At 42.4% G+C, this 17,722-nt stretch overlaps 2 pseudogenes; one reads left to right on the forward strand and one right to left on the reverse strand.

Moving 5' to 3' along the window:
* The first annotated feature begins 1,820 nt into the window (after nucleotides 1–1,820).
* Nucleotides 1,821–2,431, forward strand: LOC143271709 (transcription initiation factor TFIID subunit 10 pseudogene; annotated as a pseudogene).
* Nucleotides 2,432–12,590: 10,159 nt separating this feature from the next.
* Nucleotides 12,591–14,663, reverse strand: LOC143271710 (crooked neck-like protein 1 pseudogene; annotated as a pseudogene).
* Between the last annotated feature and the right edge of the window lie 3,059 nt (nucleotides 14,664–17,722).

Raw genomic sequence — 17,722 nt, forward strand, 5'->3', positions numbered from 1 at the left:
CAGGTCCTGGGTGTATCCTACTCTAGGTAGGAGGGAAGGAATGAAGACAGGAAGGGAGGGAGGAAGAGAGGGGTGGAGAAAGAGAGAGAGGGAGGGAGGGAGGAAAAAGCAAGCCCTAGTGTTTGTACAGTGACTCTGCATTTGGGACATTGTCTTCAAAGTGGTGTCAATTCATTCTCTATTCTGCATGGAAATCTAATTAATCTCGACACACCGTGTTACATGTGGTCTACTGAGACAGGAGGATTACTGAGACACATAAGTGGGCTCAGAGTACAGTAAGAGTTCCAGATAGGCCTAAGATATAGTGTGAAACATCAACTGGAAAAAAAAATCTACCAAAGTAATAATGTAAATTAGACAATGAATCCCAGAGCTCAGAGTTTGAGGAGGAGTGTTATGAATGAACCTGGGACCTTGACCATCATCTCAGATTTCATCCATACCAAAATAAGGTCTGATTCACTCAAATTACAAATGCAAAATCCCAAATAGTAAGATTAAATGGGTGAGAACTTCCTCATTTAATCAAGTGGCAGCTTGTGTCTAAGAGGTGGTGCTCCAAAGGGAAAGCAAGGGGGAAGTGGATATAAGGTCAGAATGGCTAGGCAAGATCCTGTGACATTTAAACCTGTAGTGACTGACTTACCCTGCTGGGATTGGAAGACCTGTAATCAGTTTCCCAATCAGACAAGTCATTCACCCCCATCAGGATGCCCCATCTCACCCAGGCTAGCCAGTCTCTCATTTCATCTTAATTTTTTTCTTGGTTGGTGTGGCTACTGTGAAGGAGAAAATTTCATTAAGCCCAGACTTAATTTACACCTCTATATGTAAGCTTTTATACCGTGTTACTGATAGACCCCAGACCCAGGGTACTACCTTCTCAGTTGGGTGCCCCAAGAACCCAGACTCCAGTCTTGTTGATGCAAACAGCAAGAGGTTTATTGATACGGCTGTACAGTGGGGCTCCTCTCCTCCCAAGAGCAAGAGTTGCGCCCTACTGCAGTCACATAGGTACTTTTAAAGGAAACAAAAAACATAAAATCCATAAGATTACAATTCCCATGCAATTTCATTCTGATTGGTTCATGTCTAGGGGCTAATTTCAGAAGATCATGGCCTAATCACAGGGTAGGTACAATCACGTCCATGTGCACATTTTTTCCGGAATATTGGGGGGGGGGTATTAGGGAAGAAGTGGAGTGAAGGTTACACAAAGGTTACAGTGGTCTTTCCTGGAACACTTGCAATTATCCCAGTCACAGTTGAGTGCATCTCTTAACAGAAATCTCCATACATTGTGGTGAGGGTGGTTGAGTAATGGCTGAGTCAATTTTTCCCTGGAACTAACTCTTTAGTTCCTCATTCTCCTGGGGCTTGGGGGTGGGGTGTAAGCCTGAAGGGTTAGGGTTTTTCATTACTACTCACCAGGCTGGCCTCAAACTCAGAGATCCTCCTGCCTCTGCCTCCCACTGGTGGTATTAAAAGCCAGTGCCCTCAACGCCCTGCCTCAAAGGGATTTTAGACAGAGGGGATGATCTTGGGAATGTTTGTCAAAAATGTCAAAAGGAAATGTGTAGCCCAGGCTGGCCTCGAACTCGTGATCCTCCTGCCTCTGCCTCCTTCTGCAAATCCTACAGGTGATTGAGGCCAGCCTGGTCTCTAAAGCGAGTTCCAGGAAATGCACAAAGCAACACAGAGAAACCCTGTCTTGAAAAACCAAAAAAAAAAAAAAAAAAAGATTAAATACCTTAATAAAATTAGATCTAAATCATGATGAAAGAAAAGCCTGGTTCGCCGCCTTTGCCACCAGCACCATGAGCTGCAGCGGCTCAGGCAGTAACACTCTGGCAGCAGCAGCCTGTGCAGCCTTGGTCACAGGTCGGGTGCCCCAGGTATGGGCTCCTACTGCCCTGCCCACCAGCACATGCTCTGAGCGCAAGACCAACCAAGCGGGGACTGCAGGGCCAGGGGGACCTGCCCCATGTCGGGCTCCAGCGCAGGACAGTCTAGGTGGCAGCAGCTGGCTTGGCTCCCCTTGAAGGGCAATGTCTAAGGGCCTGTATGCCCTGCCAAGCAAGGCCAACACAGAAGGGAAGCCCGTAGTGTTCAGCACTTCTGCAAATTTCTTGATGCAGTTGGAGGATTACACTCCTAGGATCCCAGATACAGTAACTGCTTATTACTTGAACCCTGCTGTCTTTGAAGCTTCAGACCCACACATACATTGGCTCATCTTGCTAGCTGCCCAGAAGTTCATCTCAGATATTGCCAACAATGCCCTACAACACTGCAAAATGAAGGGCACAGCCTCTGGCAGCTCCTTGACCAAGAGCAAGGACCGCAAGTACACCCTTCCCATGGAGGACTTTCCCCTGCCCTCAGTGAATGTGGTATCCATGGGAAGAAGCCCCACTAGTTCACCTGAGCCACCTAATCCAGACCTATTTGTCTTTTCCTCTGTCCCCGCACCAGCCTATTTCCATAATAATCTTTATTGTGAAAAACAGAAAAAAAACAAAAAAAGAAGGAAAGGAAGGAAGGAAGGAAGAAAGGAAGAAAGGACGAAAGAAAGAGAGAAAGAAAGAAAGAAAGAAAGAGAGGGAGAGAGAGGGAGGGAGGGAGGGAGGGAGGAAGGAAGGAAGGAAGGAAGGAAGGAAGGAAGGGAAGGAGGGAGGGAGGGAGGGAAAAGGAAAGAAAGAAAAAAGGAAGAAAGACTTTTCATTTACCAGCGGGATAATTAAAAGAATTTAAAAGTTAAGACAGGAAGTCACAAACTTAATAAAGGAATTAAAGGGCTGTCTTGGCTTGTGCCTATACTTAGTACTAGGGAGGCAGAGGCTAGAGGATTGCTTAAAGCTCAAACAAGCTTGAACCACAGACACTGTTGTATTTTAAAATGGTGAGGGAGCAGGAAGGAGTCACAACATACAGCAGGCCTACCTTGCAGGATTATTGAGGTAAGGGGGAGAAGAGGCAGAGACTGTTCTGGGGATGAAAATGAAGAAAGAGAAAGAGATGGCAGGTATGCAAGGACAGCCTTTTATAAGGAAACTTAGTGAATGCCCACAGGGGATCCTCTTAGTGACTGCAGCTGAGATAAATCCTGTCAGGACCCTGAATGCAGGCAAGGTGTCCTGAATGCTAATGAACACCCTATCTCCACAGGCAACACTCATCCTTTCAGAAACCTTAAGGATCTGGTCCCAGGTTTTAAAATAATTTATTTTGCTTTATGTATATACATGTGTGTATATACATATGGTTCCTTTAAAGCATCTGAAGAGGGTGTTGGGTCCTCTGAGACTGCACTTACAAGAGCCACCACCTAACTTGAGTGCTGAAACCAAAACTCAGGTCATCCAGAGAACACCTCTGTCTTTGGTTGGCTTCTGCCTTTTGGTTGTCCATCCTACATAAAGATTTGTAATTTATGGACATATGTTTCTTTCTTTTACAGTAAGTTGTTTGAACTATGAACTGGTGTTGGGCATACAGCATTCTCACTGTTGACCTATGATCTGTCTTTTTCTTGCTTTGGAAGGCTTGAAGAGCTGGATATTATTTCCCCCACCACCCTTAGCATTACAGTTTCCCATAGGATTCCAGAAAACCCTTTTGCATGAGAGGGCATTGTATTCTTTTAATTTACTGAGTAGCTTTCATGGACAGTTTCATAGTTGTTCATTATGCTAATTGGGTTTACATATTCTCACGCCCCCCTTGTTTCACACCTTCTGCATCCTAGAACTTTCAGAGTGAAAAAGGACCCAAAATTCCCTGTTCTTGGGCATTTTATACACTTCAGCTTCATGAAACCCCAGTCAAAGAGCTAGAGAGAGATTCTCTTGGAGAGATGGCTTTGATGTTAACAGGGCTTGCTGTTCTTTCTGGGGACCAGCGTTTGATTTCAGCACCCTGAAACTCTTGGAACACTTCCAGATTATCCTGACACCACCCTTTCTTTTCCTGTATTCTGGGAGCACTTGCTGTCTTTTACATCTACATACACACCCCTGTGGTGGTATTCTAATTGTACTGAAATGTGATTTTGATTGTATGTTAATAAATAAAGTTGCCCGGGGGTCAGAGCTATTAGAGCCATAGACAGAGTGTGGCGGTGGTGGCACATGCCTTTAATCACATAGATCTCTGTGTGTTCAGGGATACAGCCAGCATTGGAGACATATGCCTTTAAGACCTAGGGGGCTGTACATTCAGACAGTGACAAGGCAGTCACGTGTTTTGGTTTACAACCAATGAGAAGGCAGAACAAAATACTATACATAGATGAACAGACAGGATATAGTTCTCTTTCGGGAAGCTGGGACACCGCAGGCGGAAGGGTGAGAATTTAGCTCTGAGCTCTGACCTCTCGGCTTTCTCTTTTACATTGTTTCTGTGTTTCTTATTAAATAAGACTGTTGATTACATCAAAGACCAAAATTAATGATAAAAATAAATGGTGTTTTGTTGTCTGGTCTGGTAGACACAGGTGCGGACGTTACCATAATTGCACCAGAATTTTGGCATCCAACTTGGCCTCTTCAGGAGGTAAACGTTCAACTGTTAGGAATTGGGACATTATCTCAGGTGAAACAGAGTGCAAGATGGCTCGAATGTATAGGTCCAGAAGGACAGAGAGGAAAATTAAAACCATATGTGGCTAACATAACTATGAATCTGTGGGGTCGAGACTTGTTGCAACAATGGAATACTCAGATTAACATCCCTCCAATGTCAGAAACAAATCATAAACTAGCACATGTTACTGAGAGAAATATTAGAAGATATTGTTCTAATGAGTGGTCACCAGACATCCATATTATACAAGAACAGGGCACAATAACTGATGATCTTCCAAAGACACCAACAGCTCTACCTTTAAAATGGTTAACAGACAAGCCTGTATGGGTCCAGCAATAGCCTTTAACAACAGAGAAACTCCAGTCTTTAGAAGAGCTGGTAGAAGAACAGTTAAATGCTCAGCATATTGAAGAATCAACCAGCCCTTGGAATTCTCCTGTATTTGTTATTAAAAAGAAATCTGGTAAATGGAGAATGGTAACAGACCTTAGAGCAATTAACAAAGTAATTCAGCCAATGGGCTCTCTACAATCTGGGATGCCTTTGCCTACTCTGTTACCAAAAGGATGGCCTCTCATAGCTATTGATTTAAAAGACTGTTTCTTTTCAATACCCTTACATGAAGAAGACAGAGAAAGATTTGCTTTCACAGTGCCTACTTATAATAATTCTCAACCAGTTAAAAGATTTCAATGGCGGGTCCTCCCTCAGGGAATGTTGAATAGCCCAGCAGAAATTGTCGTACCATTAACTAAGGAGGACATTGAAAAATTATGGACAGAAAGTGAACCTTGGCAAAGAGCTTGCAGTAATTTTTTGGGAGAAATTAACAGCAAATATCCCAAAAGCAATAGAATTGATCTTATAAAGAGAGCTGATTGGATCTTGCCTCGAATTGTACGGCAAAAACCCATATCTGGAGTTCGTACATTTTATACAGATGCCAACAAAGAAGGAAAGGCAGGTTAAAAATCAGAAAATTTAAGTAAAGTGGTTCAAAGTCCGTATAATTCAGTTCAAAAATCAGAATTGTATGCTATTCTGTTGGTATTAATGGATTTTTCAGAACCTCTCAACATAGTAACTGACTCTCAGTATGCTGAAAGAGTGGTGTTACATATTGAGACTGCAGAATTTATCCCTGATGCTTCAGAATTAACTTCACTATTTATTCAATTACAAGATACAATCAGGAAAAGGAATCATCCTTTATATATAACTCACATTCGATCCCATACTGGTCTGCCAGGCCCTCTAGCACAAGGCAATGATGAGATTGGTAAATTATTGATAGGAAATGTGCTGGAAGCCTCAGAATTTCATAAAAAACATCATGTCAATAGTAAAGGTTTAAAAAAGGATTTTTCCATAACCTGGCAACAAGCCAAAGAAATAGTAAAGAAATGTCCTACTTGTTCCTTGTACAATCAAACGCCATTACCAGTAGGATGTAACCCAAAGGGTACTCAGAGAAATGAAATCTGTCAGATGGACGTGTTTCACTTTGCAGAATTTGGAAAATTGAAATATGTACACCACACTATCGATACTTATTCAGGATTTCAATGGGCAACTGCTTTGAGTTCTGAAAAAGCTGATTCTGTAATCACTCATTTGCTAGAAGTTATGGCCATCATGGGTATACCTGCACAAATCAAAACTGACAATGCTCCATCATATGTCTCTGTTAAAATGAAACAGTTTTTTGCTTATTACAATATAAAGCATATTACAGGCATACCACATAATCCTACAGGTCAAGCAGTTATAGAAAGATCAAACAGAACTCTAAAGGATATGCTAAATAAACAGAAATGGGTAACAAAAACCCCCAGAAATACACTGCATAATGCTCTATTAAATTTGAATTTTCTTAATGCCAATAGAAAGGAACAACAGCTGCAGAGAGACATTGGATAATAGAAAAAACTACAGAATTAAATCAACCTATATACTTTAAGGATGTGCTGACCTCTGAATGGAAACCAGGGTATGTATTACATTGGGGACGAGGTTTTGCTTTTGTTTCTACAGGAGAAGATAAACTGTGGGTACCATCAAAATTGATAAAGGTTCAATTTGAACAAGAGAGACCTCTTAATTAGAGGAGGTGATAGTTCATCAACCAGCATGAACATCCAATTTAAACTAACTTGTATCAATAACACATGCCTTTTCATTTAATCAGATAATAACTTGTCAAAAGGAAATATCCCCAAAATTAGTCTTGGGGAAAGGTTTTTGCTTTTGTCTTTTAGGAGAATGAAGGTTAAGGAATTTGAAGAACACTGGACAAATGAGACAACTGAAGAAAAGGGACAAATCATCTATCGCAAGAAACAGAATGAAATGATGTATGGGTATATATTATCTAAAAAATTTTATGTCTTCCTAAATGTTTGTTTCTGCTTTTCTCTAAAGATTTAACACTATTGGTCTTCTAATAGTCCCAGTTCAATTAAAATTTAAAGCTGACTTTGGAGTTGGAGAATGGCTCTCTCCTTCTTTAAAATCAAGCATGTTGTTAAAAGGAAAATGCAAACTCCCTGTATCATGCCAGAATAAAAGAGCCATCTTCTGCTATGGTATAGGACAAAGGCAAAATTAATTAAGGGACTATTCTATTACTAATCTCAATTCTTTTGATTCTATTCTGATTCTTTAAACTTTTCTTAAAGTATAAATTTTACATCAAAATTTACAAGATTAATATATATATATATACATTTTAAACTTTGTTAAGATATGAATGGTCATATAGAGTACTAACTAATTCTAGAAAAAAGGCTAGATGCATATATATGTTTTTGTGTTCGAGTCTCTTAACAGTTTTCTGCAGGAAATCACGGCCAGGCCTAACATCAACTGAAGTCTCCAGAAAGAAGATGGGGCCCCACAACAACAACAATTCCACGTGGACAATAATAATATCACTAAGCTGACAAACATCATCCACAGATCAGCTTTGAACTACAAGGTGGTCAGAGCAATTTTGAGATGACTAGCTGAGATGATCCAGTCTCAAAGACTACTTGAATAAGGACTTGAGATAAACCCTGAACTTTGGCATTATACACAGACTGGATAATGAAGGATATAATTACCTCTCCTAGAATTTGACAATTAACCTAAAATTTTTCTTTCAGAATAAAGAAAACTTCGCCCATACCCAGCAGGAAGCAATTCTAAGAATACGACGCCCACATTCCCAAAGAGGTGGTGTGGGGCGTGTGGTTTGTTGGTCATTTTAATGGGTTTTGGGTCTGGAATAATTTTCAGTATTTAGGGGGGTTGGTTACAAGTTGTTGTCAAGGGTTAGGAAAAAGGCTAAGCAAAGGAGATTAGATTTAAGGTTCTTATTAAAAAAAAAAGGAAGGAAAAGGAAGAAAAGAAAAAGACAATTACTAGTTTTAAATACTTTACATTGAATTGGATTGTTTTATATTGTATACAAATTTGAAACTGATATTGTTAGAAAATGCTATATGTATATTTCTAATTGTATTTATACCATTCATTTAACAATGTAATGCAAATTTCTGATCCTTCAACATTATTATTACCAACTATTAGGATATAAAGAAATGAAAGTTAGTAGTTAGACATTACAATAGAACTTGTAGTCATATTAGATATGTTTTAAAAATTGAGCAGAGATGTTTTAGACGGGTCATCTTCAAACCCTTCAGAGATCTACAGAATATGGCATTTAAAATGTTTTTTTTTTTTTTTTTTTTTTTTTGGTTTTTCGAGACAGGGTTTCTCTGCGTAGCTTTGCGCCTTTTCCTGGATCTCACTTGGTAGCCCAGGCTGGCCTCGAACTCACAGAGATCCGCCTGGCTCTGCCTCCCGAGTGCTGGGATTAAAGGCGTGCGCCACTACCGCCCGGCTAAAATGTTTTAATAACTTAGAAAATTTTTCTTTTTTGAGACATGTCGAGTCCTGGCAGTACCAATCTACTTCAGAGAAAATATGGGCATTGAAGAAACCGCATATGGAGTCAACTTTCATTGTGGCAAATGTTAGTCACTGGACAACAAAGTATCCTCGAATCAACAGGACAAAATGGACAGACAGAACACGAAACAAGAGACTACTGATTCTTTCCAAAACAAGTGTGGTTAGGGCTTTATCAAAAGGCATCTTCTGAGGCCAGGACAATATGGCCCCATCCCTGAAGTGGCCTTCACATCCGGAAAAGGTACGGTGCCCTTTTCTTCGAAGGCAGCTTAACAGGCAGAGGGCCGATGACTTCTGTTGTGCAATGGAACAGCAGCTGAAAGTTCACGCCTCTCGAAAGTAGACTGGCATTTAATAGAGGGATGTAGAGAAGAAGGGGATGCTGAGATGAAGCCATATATACACAGCCAAGAAAAATGGACAGCTGAATTAAAAAAACTGACAACAATTTCCAGAATTTAAAATCCTGAATCATGACAGGACACTAGTAGAATTCAGGTGTTTCTGGTACATGGACTGCTCTCACCCAAGGTGAGATTGAACTGTTGACCTTGTGTACATCCTACATCACAAATGAGTCTGTCAGATACATTTAGCCTATAGGCTGAAGATGATGGCCCAGCACTGCGGAGAAACCTCAGGTGACTGTCCAGGCAACTGGCTCTTTCTGTCTACTCACAAATTTTTTGGATGTTGCATGCATGCACTTCCTGTTTTTATTTTTGTTAGCTAATATTATTTCCTTCTTGGATCTCTGAGGGAGTTGAATATTAGTTAGTTATGGTTGAAGATTAGTTAGTTATAGTTGAAAATTAATTAGGATAGAAAGTGCATTAAATACATCTTGGATTTACCAAAATAGGATAGATAATGGAATTATTTTCTCTGATTTGTCAAATACCTGTTTAGGTATTTATTACTTGTATATATTGCATATAGTTATTGTACTTTTGTATATACTTTTTCTTTTGTTAGTTATAACCTTTTGCTTTTTTTTCTTTTTATTAAAATAGAAAAGGGGAAATGTGGTGGTATTCTAATTGTACTGAAATGTGATTTTGATTGTATGTTAATAAAGTTGCCCGGGGGTCAGAGCTATTAGAGCCATAGACAGAGTGTGGCGGTGGTGGCACACACCTTTAATCACATAGATCTCTGTGTGTTCAGGGATACAGCCAGCACTGGAGACATATGCCTTTAAGACCTAGGGGGCTGTACATTCAGACAGTGACGAGGCAGTCGTGTGTTTGGGTTTACAACCAATGAGAAGGCAGAACAAAATACTATAAATAGACGAACAGACAGGATATAGTTCTCTTTCGGGATGCTGGGACACCGCAGGCGGAAGGGTGAGATTTAAGCTCTGAGCTCTGACCTCTCGGCTTTCTCTTTTACATTGTTTCTGTGTTTCTTATTTAATAAGACTGTTCATTACATAAACACACCCCACATGTAATCTGGATATGCCTTTGATTTAATATCATTGAGTGTGTATGGGAGTCTGTATATAGGCCCTTCTGTGCCATTGTAACAATGTGGAGGTCAGAAGATTCTCTCTCTGTCTCTGTCTCTGTCTCTGTCTCTGTCTCTCTCTCTCTCTCTCTCTCTCTCTCTCTCTCTCTCTCTCTCTCTCTCTCTCTTCCTCTGTCTCTCCCACCTCTCTGAGATGTGGTCTCATACACAGCTCTGGCCATCCTAGAACTCATTATGTACACCAGGCTAGCTAAGAACTCACAGAAATACACATGCCCATGCCTTCCATGTGCTGGGATTAAAGACAATTGTCACCATGCCTGCCTACAGAGGATGACTTTTAATGGTCAGTTTCTTTTTCCACAGGAGATTCTGGGCATCACACTAAGGTCTTTCAGTTGATGTAGCAAACTCTCAAGCATTGAGCCACCACAATGTTCCACAACCTGACTGTGTGTCTAAGCTCAAGATTAAATGAAGCCTTTCCCAGCCAACACTCTGAATGCTGTGGTCATATGTCAATAATACTCAGTCCCAGCTCATGGAGTGATTCAACAACATACTCCTGGATTTACTATATCCCTGACATTCATCACTTAATGATGTCACATTTGATGCTATACATTACATGGGCCATCTGGAACTCCATGTGGATGAGCATGGTGGGGATAGAGAACACTGATCCCTCCTCCCTGGGACTGGAAGTCAGTGGTGGAATAGAGGACCTGTGACTCAAATGGTCCATTTGAGGCAGTCTCAGAGGAGTCTTTGAAGACCTCTACAGTGATGGAGGCTGCACTCACTTGCTGGATTCAGTGTCCTGCCATCTGGTCCAAAGATGGTGATTCAGTGACCCCTAAGGAATCTAGTCCATCCTCTGCTAATATCCAGGGCTAAGACCAGCCCAGGTGACACAATAAACATTACTTTATATTCTCTAGATGAAAACTATTAACTATTTGTTTGGGTGAGTTACGAAAAAATGGAAATAAAAGCAATGTTGACATTTGGATTTGAGATGAGTATGATTGTGTAGGCTTGTAAGGTGAAGCCACCTGGATCAGGTAATCCAGGCCAGCTGGGATAAAATGGGGATGTCCAGGCAAGTTTGGGCTATAGTGAGAATGGTGTCAAAGGGCAGGACAGCAGCTTCTGGAATAAGGGAATTCCAGCTACAGAATTTTGGATCAATGCTGAGCCTCTCTGGAAGAGGGATTCCAAGTGTATGGGACTGCTCCTGGGGCATGCATGCAGCAATCACTAAAGGAACCTTTCCCTCTTCCCACAGGCATGGGAAGAAAGTCCAATCTGTATCTCAGGGTGAAGGATGCTAAGGAGTAAAAGTGAGCTTTGTGGCTGACTCTCTGAGGAAGTGGAAGTTTTCATGTTTTGTGTGTGCATGTGTTTTTGTTTGACATGATACCCTTTATATAGACTAGAAAACCTCAACCACAGGACATCTCGGTACTGGATCACCTGAGTGCTGGAATGAAAGGTGTGCATGACCACAGGTGACAGAAGAGCTCATGCCAAGCATATGGGAATCCCTTGATGCTGTCCTTAGCACCACGGAATGGTACCCAAAGAAAGGATGGCAAGAAAGATCCCAAGACAAAAGCCAAGCTGGTGTCTGAAGTACTGAATAAGAATAGTCTGAGTGCTGGGAGCTCCTCTCTAATCTTAGCCAGTTTGGGAACCACAGGAGCTGACTGGGGGAACATGCATCAGAATGTATGGATGGAGCTAGACTTAGGAGAGCACCACCAACACTCCTCAGCTAGGAGGATCTAGAATTCAACCTTAGCCAGGGCTCCATGGTCAAACCTAAAATCAAAAGTCAAAGAAGAAGGAAATGAACCCAGGGTCTGGAAAATCCACAGAAGCCAAAGGAGCGAGCATATACTACACAGGCCATTGTATTAACAGGATGAAATTTATTTTTTAAATACAAAATAACCGCATAGCATTTTAAACGTAAATAGTCAGTCACATTCTGTACATTCACCATAGTGTACAATCGCCTCCCTCCAGTTGTGAAATATGGTCGGTCATCTTCCCGAAAAGGGATCTTCCTCGAAGCACTCTTTCCCTCTCCCCTCACTCCCAAGTCCTGACAAGCATAATCCACTCTCTTGGGATCTGCCTCTTCTGGACAGTTACTGTACACGGAATCACAATGCACAACTTGTTCGATCTGTTTCTCTCGCTTTCTATACTGTAATCAGAGTTTAGCCATGTACCAGTGTGTATCATCACTTCACTTTCATGTCTAAACATTGTCTCATTGTAGGGAAATGTCATGGCTTGTAAATTAACTGTCATACACTGATGGGCATGTGAGTCCACAGGCCATAGAAAACTCATTTTCATGCAGGGTAGGAGCAGGAGGGGTGAACACAAGAATCTAAGGTGTTCTATCGACATTTAAACACTATTGACATAGTGTTTAAAAAAATAATTAGAAAGGTAGCTATCAAAGATCACTTCTTACTGTGTAAATATATAAAAATGTTCAGAAATCAAAGTTCTAAACGATTCGTTTCTATTAAAAAAAAAATGTCCAACATTTAAAAAGATGAGGATTCACTCTCACCAATGTCCTTATCTGGATCCTATTGGGCAGCTTCTTTTTCTTGTTGCCGTTTCTTCCAAAGCTTGGCCATTGCCAGAAACTTGAGGTTAGGCTGGTTGGCAGCATCCTCTGGAAAGATGTAACCATGGTATTCTTCCCAGCCGGCATCAGACCCATCTTGGGCCTGGACCTTTCTCCTCTTCTTGACCTTTTCTGGCATGAGCTTGTCTACTCTTTCCTTGTCTGATACTGTTCCAAATTCATCTTCAAACCCTCGCCAGGATTCCAGCAACGTAAGTCTCTCTTCTTTCTCTTCACGCTTTCTCATGGTTCTGTTCGCCTCTTGATAAGTCTGTCTGCATTTAGTCACACTTGCTTCTTTCCCTGAGGAAAACTCAAACCGAGCCAAACTGATCCATACATTGACATCCTCTGTTCGCTGAAGCAGTTGTTGGTAAAGGTTTCGTGCTCTTTCAGTTTCTTCCTGCTCAATCTCAAAATGGATATAGGATGTCCAAAGGACCTCTGGCATGTCTAAGCTTGGCTGGCTGATGGCTAATTCCTAGATGGCCCGGGCTCTGTCGATATCACCAAGGATTGTCTCTAATTCTGCAAACTTAATCCATGAGGTACAACTTTCAGGTCCAAATTCCAAGAACTTCTCATAAATCTTTCGGCATCTGTCAAATTCTCGAAGCTGTAGTTCCAGTTCTATATAGCCTTTGAATAACTTGTTCTTTGGGCATTTGCCTATGGAAGTCCCCAAAGCTCTTCTGGCCAGTGGCAGATTTTTGTGCCGTATTTCAAACTGTGCGTAATATAACCACATTTTGGCAAAGGTGAACTTTTTGTGAGGAATTAGTGCCAAAGAGGCTTGATAGACCTGTCTTGTCCTCTCAGGATCCTTGGCTTCCAGCTCTTCGTAGAATGCATAGTTGATCCAGAGGTAGATGTAGCGCTTCCAATGCCTCTTCTCCTGGATGGGCGGCACGTTGGCAATGGCCCTCTCATAGACTTCCCGCACTGTGTCGGCCTCCGCCTCACTTTCCTCCAAGCGCAAGTAATCAAACCAGGCATCGTAATTGTATGGATTAGCCTTCACTTCTTCTTCATATTGGCATCTCCGTTTGCTCACGATGATATCTTCAACAGCCCTGCGGTCCCCAAACTTCTTCTCAAAGACAGTATAGTTTTTCCAGAGTTCTTGCGCCCCTGGTTTTGAAATTCTAGCCAGGGCATATTTGTAGATAACTCGTACCCTTTCCAATTCTTTCTGGTTTTCCTCGAATTTGGCAAAGGCCGCATACAGGTGTGCGTCCACATGCTCCTCTCCAAAGAACTCCACTGCTCTCTCGTAGACTTGCGGCGCATGGGCAAAAGAAGCATGCTTCTCTTCGAATCGGGCATACTTGACCCAGTTCTTCACAGCAGGGTGCACGAGCACAAAGCGTTCGTAAAGGGTACGGGCCCGCTCCACCTCTTTGTGTCTCAGCTCGAAGCTGATGTAGGAGTGCCAGGCCTGCTCCTCAGGCCGCCATTCCATCCAGCGCTCAAACACTTGACGGGCACGGGAGACATTGCCCAACATCTCCTCCATGGATGTGTACCTGTGCCAGAACTCACTGACTCGGGGCAGAGTTGTTAGGGCTCGCTCCCAGATATTTCGGGCATGGTTCACCTGGCGGTTCTTCATTTCCATTTCTCCATACCTCAGCCAGAGTGGAATACTCCCGTAATCTACATCCAAGGCACCCTCGTATATGGACCGAGCCCTTGGGATTTCCTTGAGACTTTCTTCCCACTGGGCATATTTGATCCAGTTCCTAATCACAGTCCTGTTTTTTCTTATGTTATCTTCAAAAGTCTTCCTCTTCGGAAGTTTGTAATCATTGAGCTCCTCTTCATCTGTGATCTTCTGCTGAGTCGGGGGTGGAAGGAGCTCGAGTTCTCTCTCTTTAGCCTCTCTTAAGAGCTGCTCTGCAGTTAGCTGTACCTCAGCTGGCGCTTTGTTTTTCACCTTGGCCACTTTGGGAATCTTCTGTTTCCCTGCCGCTGTAGAGGACGCCATGTCTGGGGCCGCTGAACCAGAGTAACCCCGACACCAACATGCGCACACACACACCACACCGCTGGACCTCAGAAATGGCCTTCAAAAACCAGCCAACACCAGAGAGCCGGCCCGGGACAAACTAGATCCACCAAGCCTTTAATCCCAGCACTCGGAAGGCAGAGGCAAGAGGATCTCTGAGTTTGAGACCAGCCTGGTGAGTAGTAACGGGTTGTAAAAGCTTCAGAGGAAGCAGAGAAGACTCTGTCCAGAAGCTTATAGTCACACCTGGCCCTGTAAACGAATTTCTAAACGGTCTTATTAATTTAAAAAAAAAAAGAGCCAAATATACGGATGAGAGCCTTAGAGATCAGGAAAATACGGGGAGCCACCAGCTACCTTACCTCACCAGCTCTGCACCTTCCAAAATGCCCTGACTTCCCGTCTACCTAGGTTTTTATTGCCTAGGTTTGGATTGCCTTGCTGTTCTGCCCTCTCATTGGCTCTTAGCCCAGCTACCTCACTTCCTTGTCACCTCCTGTCTGCACAGACCTCAGGTCTCTATGGTGGGTCCCGGGATTAAAGGCGTGTCTCACTACACTTGGCTGTTCCCTAGTGTGTCCTTGAACCCACAGAGACTCTGCCTGACGTGTGTTCGGATTAAAGGCTTGGGCAAGTGCGCATGTGACTGGGAAGGGGAGATGCAGGATTTGTCCTTGAGACATTGTGAAGCTGACTTGGGCCTTTATTTGTTCCCTCTGTTGTCCATAAATATAAAGGCCTCATGATATATGGCCCTTTGTTGAGAGAGAAACCTGTTTTGCCTGTTGGCTGGAGCATTCAGAATTCAGAGTACTCTTGCTTGCCCTGAACTAATGCTCCCAGCTCACCAAGGTCAATTTCATTGATAATAATCTGTCTCTGCCTCTCCTCATGTAACTGCTTCACAACATAGCAAAACTGAGCAAATTGACCCAGGAGCTAAACCCTGCACCTCTGGAAAGCTACGATCATAGGGGCCTAGGACTTGTAGATCTGTTTGACCAACTTTACACCAAACTCTTAAGTATAATAAGGACAAAAAGAAAGCCCAGAAAAGTGACTTTTGTTACAAGACAATGCTATAAATGTTTCAATCATTCTATCTATGAGCTGGAGAGCAGGCATTGCCTGTGCTGGCAATAAACTGGGAAAGGTTACTGCTTGGTACTGTTGTATTGTTTGTTGGTGTTCTGACTGATCAAGCTTGCCCTGAGACCAGGGGGCAGAGCTAGCCAGTACTTAATCATAGAGGCCAGTCAGTTCTGGAACACATCCGTAATTTCAGCCCTTGTGAGACTCACGCCTTAATTCCAGTGCTTGGGAGGTAGAGACAGGATCTTGGCCCCTCATTAGCTCAGAGTAACTGGAGAGGTAAGAAGTCACTTGTGTTTGTTCCTTTGCTTCTCTGGTCTTCCACATTATTACCCCATACTTGACTCCTGGGTTTCATTGATAAGACTAAATAGGATCATGTTTGAGTTCTGAGCTATGGAAGCCTACTCGGAGTGGGGGGTGGGGATGGATGAAATCCTCCCTGGATTTATTGCAGCTTGAGACTGTTCCTCACAGAGATCCCGTAGCATGAGTAGCTGTACCCTTTTGCCCATTGCATATAATAATGTTCTGTGTTTTGGAGTTCCTGGTGCGGCTCCTTCACAGCACACTGACCACTCATCCCCAGCATTTCTCTAACTGTGTCTGTGGTTTTTTCTTTCCCCATCACACTAAGCTAGTCACTCTCAAAGCTGTGCAGGACATGAAATCCTAGGGACAGATCTCAGAAATGGACTCAGAGCACATGGCTCACAATGTGCTCAATGCTTTAGAAACCAAGTGGTATGAAATGAGATCTAATCAGGTGGCAATATAAGAACTTGGTATCACACTATTTTTTTCATCATGTTTCTTGTTCTTAGAAATAGAGATAGGAAGTCCTAAACTTGATGTGTCATGGTTGTTATGTGTTTGTTGCCCTCAACCATGACTAATTGTGAAGGAATATCCATCAAGGATACTACACACACAAGTAATAGTGGGAACTCTATTGGCTATAGACAGCACCTTCCATAGCTCAAATCAAGCTAGAGAGAATTTATGAAAGCTGGATCAATGGCTGTGGAGCCTACATGGGACTTAACTAGGCCCTTTACAGGGTGAGACAGTTGTGTAGCTTAATCTGCTTGGGAGGGCCCCTGGTGGTAGGATTAGTATCCATCTCTGGTGCATGAGTGGGCATTGTGGAGCCTACAACCTATGATGGGACACCTCATGAAGCCTTGAGGCAGGGGAAAAGCTTGGACTTTAGTGTCTCTCCTAATGTGCCTCCACATGGGAGGCAATGCCTTCTTGTTGGAGGGAGTAGGGAGTGGTTTGGGAAAGGAAGCTGGAGGGGGCAGGAAGAGGGAAGATGGAAAACTTTGGTATGCAAAACGAATGAAAAAATTTCTTAAAAAGAAAGATAATAATAGGAGTTAAAACAGTTTGTGTTTTGCAGTTCGTGGTGGTGCATGCCTTTATTTCCATCAGTCTAGAGGAAGAAAGAAGCAGGGAGATCTTCATGTGTTTGAGGCTGCCTGTATAAGAAATTTTTCAGTATCTAGATGAAGAGTTTCTTTTGGAAGAGACAAAAAGCTGAGATTGGCCTGAAAGACAGGAGAACATTATACTGAATTGTATTTGTTCATTAATTTAGTAGCTGTTTATGCACTCCATTTTTATTTCTTTTTCTGATAAGAGTCTTGCTAGGTAGCTTTGGAGATCTGATACTCCAGGTCCCGACAATCCTCCTACTTCAGCATTCCACCTAGTAGGTGACTCCTGTGAGCCAATACACCTGGCTGTGTTTTATTCACATGTGACCACATGGTTCTGAGTGTTGGCAGGTTGACATTACTACCTTTCCTAGCAAGAGACATACACACAAAATCTCCTAAAAATATCCTCAAAGAATTTTGTGACAAACATTGTCACAACTGTGCGATCTTTTCTAGAATATATAACCGAGTTGCATGTTCTCTCATTCTTCAGTTATGTTAGCT

This window comes from Peromyscus maniculatus, chromosome 2 (assembly GCF_049852395.1).
Source record: "Peromyscus maniculatus bairdii isolate BWxNUB_F1_BW_parent chromosome 2, HU_Pman_BW_mat_3.1, whole genome shotgun sequence".
In the NCBI taxonomy this organism is placed as follows: Eukaryota; Metazoa; Chordata; class Mammalia; order Rodentia; family Cricetidae; genus Peromyscus; species Peromyscus maniculatus.